This window comes from Danio rerio, chromosome 12, assembly GCF_049306965.1.
Source record: "Danio rerio strain Tuebingen ecotype United States chromosome 12, GRCz12tu, whole genome shotgun sequence".
Taxonomy (NCBI): domain Eukaryota; kingdom Metazoa; phylum Chordata; class Actinopteri; order Cypriniformes; family Danionidae; genus Danio; species Danio rerio.
In genome coordinates this window covers 8,498,880-8,522,396 of record NC_133187.1, presented here as the reverse complement: position 1 = coordinate 8,522,396, position 23,517 = coordinate 8,498,880, and the positions used below count along the sequence as shown (strand labels likewise).

The following is a 23,517-nucleotide window of genomic DNA, read 5'->3' as shown; positions in this document are numbered from 1 at the left end:
CAACACACACAAGAAGTGCTAATTACACAAAGGAACTGTTTGATGATATACTTTGGCTGAGGGATTTTAGACTGACCAAAACAACATTTCAGATGTTTTACAATGTGGTCAGTCCATTGATTTGTCCAATAATGCCATCCCATTGTGTCTATTTGCAACCCAGGCTCTTTATGGATACGTAGCCTTGTATACATTTCTGAAGAGCGTGAAATACGTGAAATAGTTTTTTATTTCTTTTTTTACGTGAAATGTATGTATATTTTTTGACTAACTGTCTGACCAATACCAAGCCTACCCTCTTCCCTAAACCCAATTTACCACGTTTTCAGATCTTACCACGTTCTCACCTGGGTTTTTACTTGTTTATTTAATTTTTTTTGCCTTCTGTTTTTGTTTTACCTGCTTTCTGGAATCATTCATCGCACATTTCGGTTTTGCCGTTGAGTATAATGCCAATGAAAGAAAAACGTTGTGCAAGCATTGTTTTACACGTATAGCCTACTCAAACAGAAACACTTCCAACATGAATGCACATTTGCAACACAGAAACGCCAACTGACCCAGCCGAGGCTCGAACCAGCAACCCAGCAACCTTCTTGCTGTGAGGCGCCAGCACTACCTACTGCGCCACCGTGTTGCCTCTAGCTATTGTTATATCATGTAAACTAATTTAGCAGAATAATATCAGCAAATGAATTCTTACCGTAAAATGTCTCATCTGTAGAGCTTTACAGTGAGATCTTCACATGAGATATAGAGCTAGTGAAGTATAATAATCGCTCTAAGTAATGGCTGTCAGTGATTAGCAGTATTTGTGTGTTTATATACAGAAGCAGCTCGTGGTGAACATGGAATGAGGTCCCAGTGGTGTGTGACTGACTATTAACCACACAAGCTTTCATCCTAACAGAAATATACACGAGAAACAACACAACTTTATTAAAAAATCTCTATATTAAAGACTCAGTCAGTCAGTGTTTCCTAAAGTTGCTCCAGGTGTTGTGCACCATATATTGTGTTACAAACAAATTACACAACATCTAAGGAATTTTCCTAGGGGGAAAGTATGATATCGGGTGGTAAACTATAAATCTGGTGGACCGTAATGGCTCAATGCTCTTCCGCCTTTTGCTATGCAACCATCTGAGGGCCTAAAAAATCTCTTTTGTGCTAACCATGAGGAAACTGGCAGAGAGCAGACAGAGACTATAAATCCTAGAAGAGTAGAAGCAGCCTTTCTGAATAATGTTTAAGTATGCAGTTCTTTAGGCGCTGATGTGCCACATTTGTCTTTCTATCTTTCTGAATTGTGGCTGTTATTTATGTGAGAGGGCTGTGTGTTAAGCTGTATGTCTTTTATACTGTATCCTGTTTAGTTGTCGTTGGGTGTGTGTTTTTTCATGGTCAGTGGCTCTGGATATTTGCGCAGTAACTCTGTGGTCTGATAGTTGTGGGGTGGGGCAGCTGGGAGGGTGTATTTAAAAAAAAATAGGCATATTAATGTGAGAATGAAAAGATAAAATGGTCAGCTAACTTAAAAAACGAAAAGTCTAAAAAAAATAAAAAATAAAACAATATATATATATATATATATATATATATATATATATATATATATATATATTTATATATATTGATTTATATATATATATATATATATATATGTATGTGTATGTGTATATATATATATATATATATATATATTTATATATATATAAACATATAATATTTAAATATATTTAAATATCTACTCTATGTATGTATGTGAAATTAAGTCTAGAAACATTTAGAAAACCTCTTCACACACATATTTTAGTGACATCATATTTATGTAATGTGTGAAAATCCTCTACCACAAATAGGCTTTTGTTCTTGAGTTTGTGTGTTTTGGCTCTCATTTGTATTCCTGTAGTGCTTCAGAGATATTCAATGAATCTGGCAGTTGTGTTGTTTACTATGGGGACTGTCTTGCATACTGTGCTCCAGGCATTCAAGCAAGTGCATTAAAATGTTATGACGGCCTATTGACACGTGAACTCACATCGCATCTGCACCAATCACACATACTGTAGGCTTTACTAATTATAAATGCCATTTATCCTGTAAAATGTACATTATAAGCAGTGGGTATGGAAAGTATTCAGACCCCCCATTTTTTATTTTTTTTTGCTCTTTGTTATATTGCAGCCATGTGCTAAAATAATTTATGTTAATTTTTTTCCAAATTAATGTACACACAGCACTCCATATTGACAGAAAAGCATAAAATCATTGACATTTTTGCAGATTTATAAAATATAACTTAAATCCTGTAGTTTAAACCTGTGGGGCAGGTTGAAAAAGTTAGACCTAGGTCCCATCAAATTTTCCACATATTAAAAGCTAAGCAGGATTATTTTTTGATTATTGCTGTTTTAGATAAATCAGGGATGAGATACAAAATTCATTTTAATGCATTTTAGGTGTCACATTAAAAAAAATACCACATCAACACTCCCACATAATTATATTTACATAATCCTAATTAGTGCCGAAAATAACAGACCAAACCTGAGAAAATTTGCAAAGAACATTAGAAATAATGCATGATATTTTGCTTCAATAACAGTGAGATGGAATACTGCAGTTTTAAATGGGATATTTTTGTCCTGAAGGACCTAAATGTAGCTCTTTTTTTGTACCTGGTGTAAGTTTGATTTACAGACTTAAGGAAATGTAGGCAAAATCCTAAAGTTTAAATACAAATTTCAAATATTGTTTACATTTATACTCCATTAATAACAAAAATAGACCATAAAAAGAAAATTATGTCTACAAGGGTTACAAATATGCTGCCATTACATGCAGAATGCACAACACAGGCTCATTGTGAAAACGTATTCCTATATACATTTCTGGAGAGCGCGAATTATGTAGCCAGAGCTACATATGGCTGTATTTAATCTTTAAAACAAATGCTACGAGACGGTATAATGCCACTGACGTCTTCTGTTTCTTTTCACACTACTAACTGACTGCTTACCTTCATGTGGATGGCTTTTACGCTGTTACCAGTTTGCCCAGTAGCACGCCATGTACGTCGGCGGACTTGAGATGCAGAGAGGAGTTGACCGCGACGACAGGGTTCAAGTCTGTTGAAGAATGGTTCCAGAAAGCAGGCAAAACAAAAACAAAAGGCAAAAAATAAAACAAGCAAGTAAATAACAGTGTGAGAATGTGGTGCAATCTGAAATTGTGGTAAAAATGAGGTAGGCAGGAGGGCTTTTTTTCTGTATTGCTTTTGAAAACACTATTGGTTGGGTTTATGGAAAATGGTGATCAGGTCAATCTGTGCGTTTGAAAACACTGTCGGTTGGGTTTAGGTAAGGGGGTGAGTGGTGGTTTCGGTTGGTCGGTCTGTCAGTCAGTCAGTCGACACCGGCCTCTTTTGGATTTATGCAAGAACAGCAGGCACGGATGGCACTCGCGAGAGAAATTTAAGATCTAAAAAAACATACACAGCAGCCTTTGTTAGATTCTCAAAGACAAAAACATTAAAAAAAACATACCTCCTGGAACGTATTTCGCGATCTCCAGAAATGTATGCAGGGGTACATATCAATAATGAGCTTGGGTTGCGCATGCACTATTTATACTGTAAATAATGTGACAAAAGTTACTATTTTACCCAAACAAAGCCTCTATAAGATTACAAGAACACTTGACACACGCTTAAGTTGTGTGAACATGCCAACTCGCTTGCAAAATCAATAAAGAAAGTGATTCATACATAATATGCTTTAGGATAATGCTTTAGGATAGCATAAATATTTGTGCAATGGATTGCCACATATAGCAACCAGACCAGTTACACAGTGGTTCTCATAAGAGATTTGTTTTAATGTAAACAGCTTAGGTATGTTAAACCACATCTTACTGTATGTGCCAGGTTTTTTGTGGAATGTGTTTCTGCCATAACCTGCTCTAGGCAAAAATGGTTGCATCATTCTGGAATGCAGCCAGAGGTCGGGACAATGCACTGAATGTGCTTTCGGCATCTTCTGTTAGTTTCTCATAGTTAGAGAGAAACTAAGAGTAATGAGGTATCATGGAAGAGAGACTAATTCAGAAACTGTTTGTATGACAATATTTACACAACTATCTATACTTTGTTGTTCATTCTCATCCTCAGTGACAGATTTATCAAACTTTGAGTATTTGGGTTTGACGATAGTGGAATTTGGCACCAATCGGTACAGAAATTTAAAAAATACAAATTTCCCGCTAACATGTGAGCGATGTAATCACTGTGATTGGCCATGGCCAAGGTCATCCGTTCACCAAACTCACTGCGTTTTAAAGCGGTGAAGATCAACTGGTTTGTTTATCAGCTGAAATACAGTAAAGCGTTTTGCTGATGAATCGACTGATCTTCACAGCTTTAAAACGCTCCAATGCTAAATGTTACATGTCCGAGGCTTTGAAAAACAAGTGTTAGTTCACCCAAAAATGAAAATTCTGTTATTAATTACTCACTAACTGCTTACTCAGACATTTGTTCATCTTCGGGAACACACATTAAGATACCTAAAAATGAAATCTGAGAGCTCCCTCATCCTCCATTGACAACAAGGTTCCCGGCTCCATTTAAATATATTCAATATATTGTATTTGGACTGCAATCCTATGAAAATAGTAACTTTATTTTTTTTTTTTCGTCTTCTCAGTGTCAGTATATTGTGCACTGTTAAAGGAGAAGGGGTCGAGTGAAAAAATAACAACTATCCAATAATTTGTATTTGGAGGTGGCATGGTGGCTCAGTGGTTAGCACTGTCGCCTCGCAGCAGGAAGGTCACTGGTTTGAGTTCCAGCTGGGCCAGTTGGCATTTTTGTATCGAATTAGCTTTTTCTCCCTGTGTTTGCGTGGGTTTTCTCCAGGTGCTCCAGTTTCCCCTCACAGTCCAAAGACATACGGGATAGGTGAATTGAATAAACTAAATTGGCCGTAGTGTATGAGAGTGTGTGTGGGTGTTTCCCGGTACCGGGTTGCGGCTGGAAGAGCATCTGTTGTGTAAAACATATGCTGGAAAAGTTGGTGGTTTTTTCCACTGATAAATCAGAGACTAAGCTGAAGGAAAATGAATGAATGAATTTGCACTTGGACTGCATTCCTACAAAAATAACAGCTTTATTCAGCAGTTTCTTCTCCTCAGTGTCAGTATATTGCACACATTCGAAGGAGGAGGGGCCAAGTAAAAAAAAAAACATCAAATATATTGTATTTGGAATGAAATCCTACTAAAATAACAGCTTTATTCAGCAGTTTCTTCTCCTCAGTGTCAGTATATTGCGCATGTTTAAAGGACAAGGGGCAGAGTAAAAAAAAACTATGCAATATTATGTATTAGGATTGCAATCCTACAAAAATAACAACTTTATTCAGCAGTTTCTTCTCCTCTGTGTCAGTATATTGCGCACGTTCGAAGGAGGAGGGGCCAAGTGAAAAAAACATCAAATATATTGTATTTGGAATGAAATCCTACTAAAATAACAGCTTTATTGAGCAGTTTCTTCTCCTCAGTGTCAGTATATTGCGCATGTTTAAAGGACAAGAGGCAGAGTAAAAAAAAACTATGCAATATTATGTATTAGGATTGCAATCCTACAAAAAATAACAACTTTATTCAGCAGTTTCTTCTCCTCGGTGTCAGTATATTGCGCACGTTCGAAGGACAAGGGGTAAAGTAAAAACAGTTATGCAATATTATGTATTATGACTGCAATCCTACAAAAATAACAGCTTTATTCAGCAGTTTCTTCTCCTCAGTGTCAGTATATTGCACACATTCGAAGGAGGAGGGGCCAAGTGAAAAAAAACATCAAATATATTGTATTTGGAATGAAATCCTACTAAAATAACATCTTTATTCAGCAGTTTCTTCTCCTCAGTGTCAGTATATTGCGCATGTTTAAAGGACAAGGGGCAGAGTAAAAAAAAACTATGCAATATTATGTATTAGGATTGCAATCCTACAAAAAATAACAACTCTATTCAGCAGTTTCTTCTCCTCGGTGTCAGTATATTGCGCACGTTCGAAGGACAAGGGGTAAAGTAAAAACAGTTATGCAATATTATGTATTATGACTGCAATCCTACAAAAATAACAGCTTTATTCAGCAGTTTCTTCTCAGTGTCAATATATTGCGCTCAATTAGCATTTTTCGAAAAACAAAAACATATTCAGTATTTTAAATTTGGACCTCAATCCTACATACTGCATCTTTAACTATTTCCGGTGTAAAAAGCCCTATTGAGCTGTGAGGTTTTGCTCCTAGATCACTTGTTAACTCGTGTGTTTGTGGCATCGGTGTGTCAAGGATCATCAGCTTTTCAAGCGTCTGCTTCCAATTACTGCTATGAAAAGGTGTGTGTGTGTGAGCTGGAATCCTGTTTGTCCTGAAAGCAAACTATCTTATCTGTCCTTTATGTTTGTGCTTTTTTGTTTGTGTGTAAAAGGAAGGACTTGACCTGGATGTATCACTCACATTAGTTGTGTAAGCTTACTGTACAACACACACACACAGACACACAATCACTGTTAAACGCTTCTCTGCTCCTGAGACATCCATGGACAGCACAGATCAGGTGTCTAAAGCTGTGATCTGATCTCCTCTGAGCTGAAGAGAGAGTCTTTAGCACTTTATTTGCACTCATCAGCGTTTCTGTCAGGAACTGCAGATCTGGGATCAGAGCAGATCTGACTTGACGGCTTCAGTCGTGCCCACAGACTCACGGAGAGCTGGAGGAGTCGAAATGATGTTGATCTGTCTGTTTAGGTCAGGGGTCTCAAACTCAATTTACCTGGGGGCCGCAGGAGGCAAAGTCTGGGTGAGGCTGGGCCGCATAAGGGATTTCACAAAACAAAGTCCTCAAATGTCATTATTAACAGTTTTAATTATTTCTTCTGAACATGAAGTGTCCTGAACATTAATAGAACATTGAGTGAAGATTATGAACAGTTCTTCTGAACATGGCATCTTTTGCCTACTCCTTACTGCCAGAGACTTGACAGCGCTTCTTCTCACAAATCTGAACCACATTTGGCTTTAGAGCGGAAGCAGTTGAGACCCTCAGTATGGCTTGAAGATGATCATCATTAGGTCTAGACCTGTACTTTGACTTACTGAAGTTCAAGGTGGAGAATAACTTCTCACACAAATATGTGCTCCCAAAAAGGCCAAGTCCTAGGGAAAAAAGTGGGGGAACTCACTCAAAACTTCCATTCCCTCACCTAAAAAAAAGGCGTATATATGTATAAATAAAATACCCACTCCAGTCACATCAGTCTGTACCAGTCTGTATCTACCTATAATATATATAAGAAAGGGCTAGAAATTAACTTTTTTACTTGGTAGCACCGGTGCTCCCAACTTCAAATATTTAGGAGCACCAAAATAAATTTAGGAGCATCCACCAAAACTGAATGAGCACTGCTGCAAATTGCTTTTTAAAGGATTTATTGTATTTTAAAACAACATCAATAGGACTGACAAAAAAACAGAAACAACTATCTAACTAATGCTGCGAAGACATTGATATTTGTGTGCAATAATTCCAAAATGAATGTCTAATAATTAGGCCTTAGAAAATAATGATGATGAAAATGACAATAATAATAACAATGAATTACATTTCTCATTATGATACTGCCTTGAATATGCATGAATGTAGGTTATCTGCTATAAAAAGTCTGTTACTTTATGAAAAATAATTGTATAGTTTGCATCAAACAAAAATGAAGCATTGCAGTAAGAAATATTTATTTTGTACTGCTGTTTTTATATGCATGTCAATTTAATAAATAATATTTCTGCTACAAAACAAACAAAAGATTATAATAAATCATTCAATTCAATGCTGAAAGCTTCAAAGCAGTCATCAGTATATAAAAATAATAATAATATACACCTCAAAAAAGAATAGACAAAAGAAAGAAAGTAAAGTCTCACTTCTATCACTCTTTAAAAGTTTTGGTTTCAGTTTGTGTCAATTTAAAGGTTCAGTCTTTTGTCTTTTCATGTTTGTGGAAAAGCTGGCGAGTCAGCTGACCCAATTTATGAGCAGGCAGCGCAAGATTCTTGCGTATACCACCGGCGCAATACCGCTCTTTGTTACGAGCCGCAGTTTCAGTGTAAACTTAGTAAAGGCGAGCTGCTTTGGCGATGATATGTACAGTATTAAATTAGACTTTTAGCGGACATTTGCGCTGAACACGCAGTGAATGCGACGCATGGAGATTCGGGCGCCTTCTCCAAGAAGCGCGTACTCGATTGATCTCAGCTGGCGGATCATTATTCACCACGTGACGTGTCATGATCGCTCTCATCTGCACCTCAATTTTAGGTGGGGTTTGCAAACCTGTGTGCTTTAAGTTTTTACTCTTCAGCCGTTTGCATTTCCCGTGGTCATAAAAGCTCCTTCCCTGTCATCTGACAGCGGAATAGCTTGAGTGATTGACAGCTAATATGAACCAATATAGCGGCAGGGAAGAGCGATTAGCACGTTTTTACAAAAAATCAAAACAGGTCGCACTACAACCATTATCAGCAGTCGCACTAATGCGCCCAAATATATTATGAGGTCGCATAGATTAATTTTCGGGCGCATATGCGACCAAAATGGTCGCAATTTCGAGCCCTGTCAGATGCTGGCTGTAGCTAGGTACCTAAGTGGCAGGCAGGGGCGGGAACAGCTTACCTTGGTTCTGGCCGGCGCGAGTTCCCGTCACAGCGTCTAACAAAGGGGCGGGGTACGTGGTGACGCCACTGGCATCCCCGCCCCTTTGTTTACACGGCGGGCGGGGAATGCCAGTGACCGCTGTGTACGGATAGAATCAGCGGAGCGAGAGCGCTCTCTCTCCCCGCTCCGCTGATTCTGCCAGTGTACAGCGGTCGGCGCGGGCCACAAAATATTGCACTGAGGGCCGCAAATGGCCCGCGGGCCGCGAGTTTGAGACCCCTGGTTTAGGTCATTGTAAATGCATTGACATTTCCATGTTTTTCTATTTTCACATTTCACTGATCATTATTATTATAACTATTATTAATATTAATTGCTAAAATATTGGCGACGCAGTGGAGCAGTAGGTAGTCGCCTCCTAGCAAGAAGGTTGCTGGTTTGAGCCTTGGCTGGGATTTGGTTGGCATTTCTGTGTGGAGTTTGCATTTTTTCTGCGTGTTCCCATGGGTTACCTCTGGGTGCTCCGTTTTCCCCCACAAGTCCATGCGCTACAGGTAAAATGAGTAAACTAAAATTGTATTGTATGAGAGTGAATGGGTGTTTCCTATTGATCGGTTGTAGCTGGAAGGGCATCCGCTGCGTAATGTGCTAGATGTGTTGGTGGTTCATTCCGCTGTGATGACCCCAGATTTGTAGGGGGACTAAGCTGAAAAGAAAATGAATGAATGAATATAAAAGTATAATTAATGATTCAAGTATTAATATCTATTAGTATTTCTCTAGTATACTACTACTACTACTACTACTACTACTACTACTACTAATAATAATAATAATAATAATAATAATAAATAAATAAATAAAAACAAAGTAATAAAATAATAACAACTATTATTAATATAATTAATTTTGTTATTATGTAACGTTTTGCATAAAAATATATTACAGATGTCAATATTAATTTAATAATAACAACAATAAATTCTGTAATACTATTTATACCACATTGTTATAATAATAATAATAATAATAATAATACAATATAATAATATTAATATTATTATTAAAAAGTCAGTGATACAACTATTGTGTATTATTAGTATCATAATGTTTATAGTTTAAAGTATAAAACTAAAATGAAATTATATTATTTCTTTTATTTTTATTTTGATAAATTTTGTTTTTTGAGCTATTATTATCATTAATAATAGGGAAAACAACAATGAAAAAAAGACAATACAGTTTAATAAGTAGTTGTTGAACAGAAGTAGTTGCGCTGAAGTGTGGTATTAATTTAACTAAATCAACAACAACAAAATTATTATTATTATTATTATTATTATTAATTGTTATAATAGTAATAGCAACAATAACAACAACAACAACAACAATAATAATAATAATCGCAACAACAACAACAACAATAATAATAATAATAATAATATATTATTATTATTATTATTATTATTATTATTATTAAAATTACATTGTCTACTGATGTAGTATTATTAGTATTAAATGCTCATATTTTAAATAATAAAACTTAATATAACATTATAATTATTTATATATATATATATATATATATATATATATATATATATATATATATATATATATATATATATATAATGTTTTTTGAGTTATTTAGCTCTTTTATTTAAATAATTAGTTGTAAACTGTTATTTTCACAGAAATTGAAATCTTTTAAAACATTAAAAATAAATGAATTGGTTGTTATTTATTTGTTGGAAATTTTATTGTCACATAAATTAAAGTCTTCTAAACTTTTAAAAATGAAATAAATTGATTGTTATTCCAGTCATTTCTAAACCATTATAGTCAGATAAATTGGAGTCTAGGGTGACTGTCTTCACGTGAGTTTCCTCCGGGTGCTTTGGTTTCCCCCACATCCAAAGACATACGGTACAGGTGAATTTTATAAACTTAATTGGCCGTAGTGAATGAGTGTGAATGAGTGTGTAAGGGTGTTTCCCAGCATTGGGTTGCGGCTGGCAGGGCATGCCCTGTGTAAAACATATGCTGGATATGTTGGAGGTTTATTCTGCTGTGGCGACCCCTGATGAATAAAGGGACTAAGCTGAAGGAAAAGGAATGAATGAATAAATGAATGAAATTTAATTCTTATAGATTAATTCTTATAGAAATAGATGTATTGAAAGTTATTCCAGTTGTTGTTTTTTTGGTAAACTGTTATTTTCACATAAATTGAATTCGTCTAAAATATAGACAATAAAATGAATTGAGTTATATCAGACAAAGCTAATATTTCAGTTTTGGCACGTGTCTGTGCTCTTTAAATTACTGTTTGTATCTGGCAAAAACACAGAGCACTTGTTCTGTTGATTGACATAATCATGGCAATGTAAGGCTGATCTTAGCTTTTTGCACTTGAATTTCCCACGTAAGTCGTGCACTGCGCAGTGCCGTTAACCAGTGCTAATAAGCCAGATGTCAGCTTTGATAAGTGTGTTATATAAATTCATCAACAAGACAAGCACTCGAACAACTCCTCTTTTTATTCAGTGGAGTGCTGTGTTGTTTTTACAGGTCTTCAAAATGATGCCTTTATTGTGCGGTGCTTTTGGATCTAAATGTAATATTTGCGTTATCATTCTTCCACAAAGTCGTAATCCACTGGAGTGTTGATTTTGATCAGGGAATGCTGGGAAGGCAGGTTCATGCAGGCAGAGCGAGGTGGAGTTTTACTGGCAGTGTGTGTGTGTGTGTGTGTGTGTGTGTGTGTGTGTGTGTGTGTATGTGTGTAAGTTAATGAAACAGCAGCGTCTTCATACCTCACTGCTGGTCACTGCACTGGAATTCACAACAAATAGAGCAAATACTACCAATGCTGATGCATTTTTATTTAGGAAGAGAAGCATGTTTTTACATGTGCATTATTCATGAAATGTCTATGTTGATACTTATAATAGTTGTATATATATATATATATATATATATATATATATATATTTATATTTATATATATATATTAAGGGTGTCACGATCCTCCAAATCCTCGATTCGATTACATTTTCGATTTTAATGTCACGGTTCGATTCGATTTTCGATTTAAAAAAGAAAAATTAAACAAAATCATAAATAAATCATACAGTAAATAAATAAAGATAAGTTACACACATAACTTATCTCCCCGTTTACACTTATAGGTCTTAAATAGGTTTTAAAATGACATTTTAGAATGAAAATGATTCACGTCCACGCTGTTTATCTAGCATTTCTGAAAAGCCCTCCTTCCACACTATACCACTGAGAATGCACATCACGTGACCACACACACACACACACACACACACACACATACACACACAAAAACATGCACTGAAGCGTATGTATGCGTCTAAGCTCCAGCAGTCAGCAGGTGCTTTGAGCACAAAACCCCAGTGAGCAGTAAACCTCAGAGACTGTTGGTTGGTTCCTGTTGGTTTTTACCAACCAAGTTTGTCGACGCCATTATACTGACAGATCACTGCCTATTCATGCCCGCAGAAAAAGTGATTGACAGGTGGTCATTTTTGTGTAACTTATCTTTATTTATTTATGATTTGTTTATAGGTAGGGCCACACAGAATATGTGGACATTTTTTTTTTTTTTTTTGCTATTTCTGCACAGAGTTTTGTTAAAAATCTGCGGATTTATGTGGAATGGTTTTGGGAGTATCATAACTAAAATCTTAATATATGAAATAAAAAATAATACCTTTTTAACTTTTAACTTTTTTAATGTCTAAAATTCAAATAGATCCACTTTATTTGGTAAACAAAGTCTTTTATAGTCTCTTATATACAGTAAAAGGATGAAAAATATTACTTAAACTGTATTGTAAATAAATCATACGAATATTTCCATATTAGTCAATAATATTACTTTAACAATAATAATACAATAAGAATAAACACATTTAAACAAGTAAATAAACAGTCAATGATGGGCTAAAAATCTGCGGGAATCTAAAGAATTCTGCTTGCGCAGAATGTGGGCCTAGTACTGGGTAAAACAAAGACCATGCAAGTCAGGTAATTAAAACGGTAGGCTACAATTGATTAATTCGTTATGAATAAATTAATTATTCATAAATAATTAATTCACCGCCGCCTACGATGAGGATGCCATTGTCTATCGCGATGTTTCAGATTAGACATCTTACGATGCCAAATTGGTCGACATCTCCCAACCTTATTACGAACATAAACATTAGGTGAGCAGGGGCCTCATGTATCAACGCTGAGTACGCACAAAAACTTTGCATATGCCGGGTTTCACTCTCACGTTTGGATCTACTAACGATGAAATGAACGTGAGAATGTGCGTTGGTCCACGCCAACTTCATGCCTGGCGTACGTTCATTTCTTGTGTGTGTCTGTTTTAATTCCATTGGCGACTCCTAGAGGCAGTTGTGTTAAATTGCACACTACATCTTTGAGCCGTGTAACGGCAGCTGTATGGGACAGGTTCATTTGCATGTCTAGCAGGTATATAAGGTTTCCATACCATGCAGTTGACCAGCCAAACATTAAAGCAGAATTTGCAGCGGTCGCCGGTTTGCCCAATGTAATCGGAGCGATCGACTGCAACACACATTGCTATAAAGGTGCCACCTGAAGACGAATTTGTATACGTGAATCAGAAACATTTCCATTCAATAAATGTGCAGATGAAATATGATGCACACACTTATTAATGATTCATACTTGTCTTCCTTGTGATGAAGAGTAGGCAAAATCTGATATGTAGCAGGGGAAAAAAAGAAGAACGTCTTCATCTGACGCTGGATTCGAACCGAGTTTATGCTTAAACGTGTCAAAACATGCTGCCATGCGTTTTAAGAGATACGCCACTTTTGCTATTAATTCGGAGGACAAACTTGCAATAACAATTTCTCTGGTCTACCTCCAAAGGCAGCACCTCCAATTTACATTCTGTTCAACTTTTCTCTTTTTGCTTGCTTTTGCCATTGCTTCTTCGTTGGGTTTTGCCAAAGTATAGTCATTAGCATATTCATACGGGGGAGGAGGCAGAGAGGGGTTTTGCGCTTGTGGATGTTGCGCTCAGTTTCACGTTCATTCGGATGTACAAAGAGATTATGCGTGTGATTAGGCGTACGCAGTGTTTTATACAGTACATCTGATTTTTTTACAGATTTTTTTTACAATGTTTTAGTATGATTTCAACACAAGTCTTTGTACATGAGGCCCCAGATGTTCACTAGCTGCAATGCTAAATTTGCCAATTTAACAGCCGATAAAAACATGTTTACAGCCTGGTACAAAAGATGGTTTTGGTGTATATAGCTAATAATACCCTTCATGACAACTGTGAGGAGGTGATTTTTTTTTTATAACTCATTTGTTTCATGTATATTAAGTTATATTAAGTCTGCATAATAAAGGGCTTGGCCACTTGAGTGACAGTTAGGTCTCGCTGCTCGCTGTCTCGTCACCTCAGCTGATTCCGGCTGATTAGCCGCTGAACTTGGCATATACAGTTGAAGTCAGACTTATTAGCCCCCTGTTTATTTTTCCCCAATTTCTGTTTGACGGAAAGAGGATTTTTTTTCAACATATTTCTAAACATAATAGTTTTAATAACTCATTTCTAGTTGATTTATTTTATCTTTGCCATGATGACAGCACATAAAAATTGACTAGACACTTCTATACAGCTTTAAGTGACATTTAAAGGCTTAACTCGGTTAATTAGGTTAACTAGGTAGATAACAAATAACACAGTTTTTTTCCGGTCTACCTCCAAAAGCAGCACCTCCAAACCACATTCTGTTCAAAGTTTCTCTTTTTGCTTGCTTTTGCCATTGCTTTTTCGTTGGGTTTTGCCAAAGTATAGTAATTAGCATATTCATACGGGGGAGGAGGCAGAGAGGGGTTTTCCGCTTGTGCACGTGCGCTCAGTTTCACGTTTATTCGAATGTACAAAGAGAATATGCGTGTGATTCGGCATACGCACTTTTTCATACATCTGATTTTTTTACTGCGTACGCAATGTTTTAGCATGATTTCAACGCAAGTCTTCGTACATGAGTCCCTAGGTTACTCTACAAGGCGAGATTTGTAGTGATAACCAGTATTGCTGTTTGCACCAGACGAAACATGATAGAAATTTAATTACAGCCATTCACAAGCACAAAATAGTGCACTTACTGCATTTCAGCGAAATGGAAAGGTTTACAATCTAATTAATACATATTAAACCTCTTTAACATGATTATATGTACATGCTGAATGATATGTGTTGGCACTGAGTCACAGTTCTGAAGTTCAGTTTCAAACGATTGATTTTATTTTCAAGATCTGAGGTGAACTGCTGCTGCTTTCAGTAGTATGGCAATAAATGTCATGTAAAATGGCATTCAAACTCACATTATTAGCATTCAACACTGAATAAAGCACGAGGTGATCATAGTTTATCCTGTTGTTCACCTGTGAGAAATAGAAGTCGTTTCTAAGATAGAAATTTCAAGTGTTGATTAAGACAAAAACAACTTTTAGTATGGATAATATTCCTTCTATTGCGTGCCGTTGATTTTAGTTAGAACACGACCTAAATCAGCCTTAAATCGGTCTTTAAGCTGGATAGTTAGGCACACTCACGTCAATCTGGCAACCTGCGCTTGCGTAAAGCCATCAGAGGAGGAGCCGAGTTAATATGTGTTTTTATTCAGGAGTGCATTACCTAGTTCAACCACTGGGTGTCAAACTTACTTACTGCACCTTTAAAGTCAATATTATTGAATCTTACATCTTGGATGTATCATGCAACATGTTGTCTAAATGAACCATAAGTAAGCTCGGAGGAACGTTCTTTTGCGTTATCAGTAAAACATCAACATTACCTAATTTATTCCTGATATACGGCTTATTTAAAATAGCCTAATGACAGGAAATGATTAGACAGTATTTCCTGTTGACAGTTTAGTGAACGTTAACTTGGACAGAATCTTGCCAAAATCTGCCGGTTGCTTTGAAGTGTTGAAAAGCGTGTGCAAAATTGCTTTCCAATTGTGCAGTTTAATCTCCTTTCCCATAAATCTTCCAGCTTGAGCGTGAGCGGCTCAGGCCTCAGAGGTGTGGTGGTAATGAGCAGATCAGGGTGTTGATAGTGCAAGCCAAAGGCATGAAGCGGTTTGTGCGGCTCGGGTTGATGTGACCTCAGGGGACGGAGGTTCAGTCGGATGAGTTCATGGCTGGAAGACACGGTACTAACCAGACACACCTTCAGTCACATGATCGTTAGCTGTTTTCTTTCAGTTTGACCATGGACACTTTTCACAAGACTGTTATGACGAGTTTAACTGTCATCAGCATGTTAAATCTTTGAAAGTTTTCAAGTATTTAGGCACAATTATTGACAATAAACTGAATTTTAATAGTAATGTAGAAGCGGTTTATAAGAAAGCAAGTCAGCGCCTCTATCTCCTCCGCAAATGGAGAAGTTTTAATGTTAGTATACAGATTTTAAACTTGGCATATAGATCACTGATAGAGAGTGTTCTCACATATAATATTGTTTCATGGTTTGGTAAGACAACACTTAAACAGAAAAAGAAATTAGCGCAAATTATCAATCAGGCAAATAAGATTACTGGTCACTAACGACATTCATTGCAGATTTTATTTGACTCTTTTATGGAAAAAAGAGCGGTTGTGATTTTTAAAGATAATACACATCCCCTTCACTCAGCATTTGAAGTGCTGCCATCAGGACGCAGGTTTAGAATTCCTAAAGCACGAAGAAATGCTTATAAAAAGTCATTTATCCCAATGGCAGTTGTTGTTCTAAACCGGATCAATGTAGTGAATGAGATGGTTACCAAGAATGATTTGCAGTATTGTGCATGGGGCTAATTTGGTTTTTAAACTTTTAACTTATGTTGTTGTCTTGATAAGTGTTGTTATTGTGTCGTTGTTGTATGTTTGTAATTGTTGTCCTAAATCCAGTGTTGAAGAAAAATTTCCTTTCTCTGTCAAGCAGAACGGACAATAAAGTTTAAACTAAACTAAACTAAATTTAGATTTTTTTAAATGTATGAACATTTATTTACAGTTGAAGTCAGAATTATTAGCTCACCTTTGAATTTTTTTCTTCTTTTTTAAATATTTCCCAAATGATGTTTAACAGAGCAAGGAAATTTTCACAGTATGTCTGATAATATTTTTTTCTTCTGGAGAAAGTCCTATTTGTTTTATTTCGGCTAGAATAAAAGTAGTTTTTTATTTTTTTAAACCCATTTTAAGGTCAATATTATTAGCCCCTTTAAGCTAATTTTTAATAGTCTACAGAACAAACCATCGTTATACAATAACCTGCCTAATTACCCTAACCTGCCTAGGTAACCTAACAAATCTAGTTAAATGCCACTTTAGGCTGCATAGAAGAGTCTTAAAAAATATCTGGTAAAATATTATTTACTGTCATCATGGCAAAGATAAAATAAACCAGTTTAGAAATGAGTTATTAAAACTATTATCATTAGAAATGTGTTGAAAAAAATATTCTCTCCGTTAAACAGAAATTGGGGGGAAAAATAAACAGGGGGCTAATAATTCAGGGGGGCTAATAATTCTGACTTCAACTACAACAAAAGTCTTGTCACCTATCCAAGTATCAGAAGTGGCTTACATAAAAGGCAAAGGCCTCTAGATTACGCTTATTTTACCAAAAGAAATATGATCATGTCTTAATTTCATAATAAAAATTATGTTGTTAACAATCCTGCTGTTTTGTTCTAAAATTGGTTTAAAATTTTTATTAAAAAGGGAAAAATTTATACAAATAAAAGAGTTTTGCTAAGAAAAAAAAAAGTAATTAGTTTTTTTATTATTGGTTTAATAATTTAATTAGTAATAAATAAAATAAACAAATAAATAGCAGTAATTTATAGTTGTATATCTTTTACAAATCTTTTTTCTAACATTTTATTAGCACAATGAACTTTCATTTTAAAAATTGTGTTATTAACAGTCCTGCTGTTTTGTTCAAAAATGTCAACAACAAATACAATCTGAATTAGCTTTTATGAATGGTTTCTTTTGTTTTTGAATGTATAGAAAAATTGCAATATGATCGCAAGAATCTTTTTGTTGTTGTTGTTGTTGAGGAAAGAAATGCCAAGATTATGAGAAAATAATAATGACAGTGGTCACTTTTATATGCATTTTTGTTACTCTGGGAAAAAGTAAGCAAGGGCGATGACTTAAAACTGTATATGTCTTTTTCTGGTGTTTATTGCGACAAATACCAATGACAATAATTCAACTTGAATAAATCATATAGATAGAATAAGAAAATATAGAATAAATCATCTTGAGGTAGGCTATAATATTTAATTTAAACATGTACAACTTATCATAAACTGTACATCACTTTAGGAAAACATCACAAAGTATAATATGGTCTCTCTTTTTCTTCTTTAAGTCTCTGCTTAAGTGTTTTTATTAATGGATAACAAAGGATATTACAGTGACATCATCACTTTAACCATGGTGACATCAACAAAAGATGATGTCAGAAATGTTCAATTACTTGCTGTTCAGCACAGCAGTGATGTCAGAAGTTACTGTAAATCATGAGGTTGTGTGTTGCTGAATTGAGGACCTCTGTATCACAACATCATTGTTGAAACTCAAACATGGTGTCACGCTTCTTCCTCTGTCATAAAAGTCCATTGTGTAGGGAAAAGCAAAACTTGAGTTCTGGATTAGAAGAACTATGTATATATACAGTTGAAGTCAGAATTATCAGCCCTCCCGTTAAATTTTATTTATTTAAATTTTTTTCCCAATTCGAAGAGCAGATTTTTTCAACACATTTCTAAACAAAATAGTTTTATTAACTCATTGCTAATCACTGACTTTTTATCTTTGCCATGATTATAGTAAATCATATTTTACTAGATATTTTTTAAGATATTAGGATTCAGCTTGAGGTCCATTTTAGATGCTTAACTAAGTTAGGTCAATTAGGTAAGTCAGGGTAATTAGTTAAATCATTGTTATAATAATATTGACCTTAACAAATTTAAAACTGCTTTTAGTCTTGCCGAAATGAAACAAATCACACTTTCTCCAGGAGAAAAATATTTTTAGGAAATACCGTGAAAACAATCCTTGCTCTGTTAAAGTTTTGGAAATATTTGAAAAAATAAAAATCAGAGGGGGTCGAAATATGTATGTGAAAAAAAATGTATTGTTATGTACAATATTATTGCAGTTTGTAAAAAAAAAAAAAAAATGTTGGAAAGGTGTTAAATGCATCATATCATTTTTTTTGCTACTGTTTTGTGTAATTAAACATTACTTTTTAGACAACCAGCAGTTTATTGCAGATTATATTAGAAGAGAATTGTAGAGAATTGTTGTGGGCTCATAAAATAAAGAGGAAAAAAAATCCTTAACATTTTTTTAAAGAGGTTCAGGTTTACGGTTTACTTGTTTGTCTACTCTTGATATTAATATGCATTAGCTACATCAAAAAAATCATTAACTAACTACTGTGACAAAATGTACAGTAATCTTTTGTCCTGATTTCAAATGTAAATATTAAACAAAACTGGTGACGCAGTGGTGCAGTAGGTAGAAAGGGCATCCGCTGCGTAAAAACGTGCTGGATAAGTTACCGGTTCATTCCGCTGTGGCGACCCTGGATTAATAAAGGGACTAAGCCGACAAGAAAATGAATGAATATTAAGCAAAACATCAGCTTACAGTTTACAGTTAATTCCCATTCAAGCTGGTAGGTCTAACATACTTGTGGACTTTCCGAACAGTTCAAGCTTGAGAACCGAATCATCTTAATGCTCGACCACAATGCAATGCAAGATAGTTATCAAATCAGTAAGTCACACACACACACACACACACACACACACACACACACACACACACACACACACACACACACACACACACACATTGAATTGCATTGATTGACAAAAACAAAAAAAGTGAAAATTAAAATGCAGCCGCAGGAATGTGCTGCGCCCGTGTGCATACTTGGAAAACTAAAGCAAAACTAGCAATTTCATGCTTGTCAAAATTTCACTTTCAAACCAACTCATAATACCAGCCCATTCTCAGGTGCCTACATTTTTGTGAAACGTAAAATAATTGGCTGACAAAATCCACTAGAGGGCACTGTCTACATTTTTGTGAGTGTTAAATACGTTATTAAAGGTGCCATTTTTGTAAGTTTTAGATACACGTTCTTCTTGTACACGTCTATTAGATGGTGGGGCATGTCAAACAGATCACCTACCGAACTACTGACCTAAACCCAACCAATAGTGTTTTCAAAAGCAAATGACAGAGAAATTTGAACTGTGACCACATCGTTTTACCTTGATTTGATCTTTTTTTTGTGGAACTGCTTCACTGGAGTCGAACCCGAGCGCTGTGCATAAACAGTACAAGAATGTACAAAGTGAGCTACTATACCGAGCAAATTGACCACACCCAAAAAGTTGTCAGTATGGAGAAACATATAAAAGGTAAAATAAAAAAATCTGATTGGTGTTTTGCGTTGCAACTTTACAGACACATTCTGGAGACACAAATGACTTATATTAAATCTGGAAAAAGGGGGTAACCTTTGTGCCCTTTAATGAATAAATCAAATACCCAACCATACTGAAACAGTGACCCTAAAACCAAATTGTAAAAAGTCTTGTATTGTTACACCCCTCGCACTGAAGCCTGGTTTATACTTCTGCGTCAAGTGACCGGCGTAACCATCGGCGCATGCAACGCCCGTAGCTGTGCATTTAAACTTCTGCGCTGTCTCTGTTGTTCTGCATTAACACTTCCGAAACGCTAGTTGGCAGTGAGGTGTAAATGTTCCTCTGTGTCGAGTTTCTTCGCTGCTGTTTTGTTTTCCTGAACACTTCCTGGATGTACAAGTGGCTCAAACTGGCTCATTTTGAGGCAGGAACCGGCGGACGTGCAACAACTTTAACTATGAGGTAAACACAAAACAAAACTTTCCATCCGGAGCTCCTTCACAGGACTCCACACTTGTAAACAATCGCTCCATTGGGCTCGCGCCCAGCTCGCGCCATTCGCGTGGCTCTCGTTCCCGCCAAAACTCGTTAGCGCTATTAAGCCGACCAATCACAGAGCTTGCGCTACGCGTCGTTGCGACGTGTAGTTACATTTTTTGAGAGGTGCACGTCAGTGACGCTGACGGCCACGACGAAGGGCTATGCGTCAATGCCGTAGCATACGCGTGCGTTTGACACAGAAGTATAAATCAGCCTTTATACATAATGGCCACTGTAGATTAACGAATGCGTTTAAATAGGGTTTCGTGAGCATGGTCAGTTTGGAGGACATGATTCTCCCCGGCGCCAGTGAAATCGAATTCTCCACCTTTAGTCTGATCAGATTATATATGACGCGGCTTGTCAGTTTTCTGAGAGGTTGAAGCGGCTATGGACACCTGGCTCTGCAGTCCTCTTGGCTCTGCAGTCCTCTTGTCTAATGTTGTGTAATCTCTCTCTCTTCATGCACATGACATATTAATAAAACAACAAAATCAAATCACTGTTTTGAAGCATGGGAACTGACTCTCCTGCCAAACTCCCTCCAGCCGTCTAACACACTGTTGATTCCAGTTTGCATTACACACCTTTCACAAACACTATTGCTCTGTTTCAAACACTTTTCTGTGTGTAATTCAGCTGACCTTACTCCTGATTGGATACTTATTCCGTGACAATGACTGGCTTTAAAAGCAATACTAAGCTCATCGAGGTATTTGCCGGCTTCTTGATTTTCTGTCTCTTCTGCAACACCCAGGTGGACATGCACTCTCGTTTCATGTAAATACATCTTGCATAACCTAAATAATATGTGTATTTAGTGTAAAATATATAAAAAATAACTAAAATATAATATATTTTATATTAAAAAAATAAAATAAAATGTAACTAAAAATAACTAAAGGGCTTCCGTATTAATATTAATCCTAAAAAATGGAGTAGCAATAATTAAATAAGTAAATTTTTTTAATGGATTCTTCATCCTTCATATTCTTTTCGGCTTTATTAATTCGAGGTCGCCACAGCAGAATGAACCGCCAACTTATCCAGCACATGTTTTATGCAGCGGATGCACTTTCAGCTGCAACCCATCACTGGGAAACATAAACTCACACTCATACACACTCACAAGCAATTTAACTTACCCAATTCATTTGTATCGCATGTCTTTGGACTGTGGGGGAACACAGGAAGAACATGCAAACTCCACACAGAAACGCCAACTGACCCAGCCGAGACTCGAACCAGCGACCTTCTTGCTGTGAAGCGACAGCATTACCTACTGCGCCACTGCATCACCTTTAAATGGATTCTACTCAAATGAATATTTTATATGACTGTTGTTATTCGTTATTGTAAACAAAAGTGGTGTAAAAAGTGATATAAACGTTATAAATGATATAATAGGTGATATTTTGAAATCATTTGTTAAAAATATGCTCAAAGCTGCTTGCAAGGAGTGGATATTTTTTACTCAAGTTTTGTGTTTAATAATATGTTATGTCTAATTTTGGGGCTTATTTTGTGTGAAGTACTGTCTGGTTGTAATTTATCACTTCATGAAATAGTTTCCTGAAAGTATTTATTAAAAGATTTAAGAATTGAATTGTAGTCTTGAAGTATTGCTAATTTAAAAAGATGCTTGATTCACTTGTTTTTAAAATAAATGTATGGAAACACAGTGATAGCGTAGACTAATTGAGATACTATTTATATTTTACCAGTATTTTGAATTATTATATACAGTTAAAGTCAGAATTATTCGCCCCCCCTTTTATTTTTTTCTTCTTTTTAAAATATTTCCCAAATCATTTTTAACAGAGCAAAGAAATTTTCACAGTATGTCTGATAATATTTTTTCTTCTGGAGAAAGTCTTTTTTTTTAAGACCTTAAGTTTTATTTTAGCTAGAATAAAAGCAGTTTTAGCCCCTTTATGCTATTTTTTTCGACAATCTACAGAACAAACCATTGTTATACAATAACTTGCCTAATTACCCTATCCTGCCTAGTTAACATAATTAACCTAGTTAAGCCTTTAAATGTCTCTTTAAGCTGTATAGAAGTGTCTTGAAAAATATCTAGTCAATTTTTATGTACTGTCATCATGGCAAAGATAAAATAAATCAGTTAACTCAGAAATGAGTTATTAAAGCTATTATATTTAGAAATGTATTGAAGAAATCTTCTGTTTGTTACATGAAAATTTTGGGAAAAAAATAAACGAGGCTATTAATTCAGGGGGGCTAATAATTCTGACTTCAGCTGTATACAGTGCTTCCCACACATAGACTTTACTTGGGTGGGCCGCCCAGGTATATTAACGGCCACCCCAATATATTTGGTGGTGACACATAAATATTACAATTACTATCATCCTTTTACACTTTTTTTGTATCCACCCAAGAAAGCCAAACATTCCCAATCGATTAACCAGAGGAAAATCATCTCTTGCTCTGCACGTTTCCTACTGCTGGTTCTGTGTGCGCGAGAACCGTCAATACTCATACATCACATACTCTGCTGACCCACAGAGACATCCCTTTTTGCGCCAAATGCGTTCGACTTTAGTTTCTGAATCTCCTAAAATGTCCTTGATTCGAGTTTTACGTATGCTTTTTCTAAAGTTGCCATTATTTGTATGCATTTTACATTACCTTTTCGCCGCTGACTGCGCTGTGCGTGCTTACAGTCGCTAGAGAAACAT

The 23,517-nt window shown here is 35.8% G+C and overlaps 1 long non-coding RNA gene across 1 annotated transcript; it reads left to right on the top strand.

Moving 5' to 3' along the window:
* Positions 1-2,086: 2,086 nt before the first annotated feature.
* LOC141376758 (uncharacterized) lies at positions 2,087-9,543 on the top strand. Its single transcript, XR_012387836.1, has 3 exons — positions 2,087-5,479; positions 5,791-6,817; positions 9,009-9,543. It is a non-coding gene; the product is annotated as an uncharacterized lncRNA (long non-coding RNA).
* Positions 9,544-23,517: the final 13,974 nt, after the last annotated feature.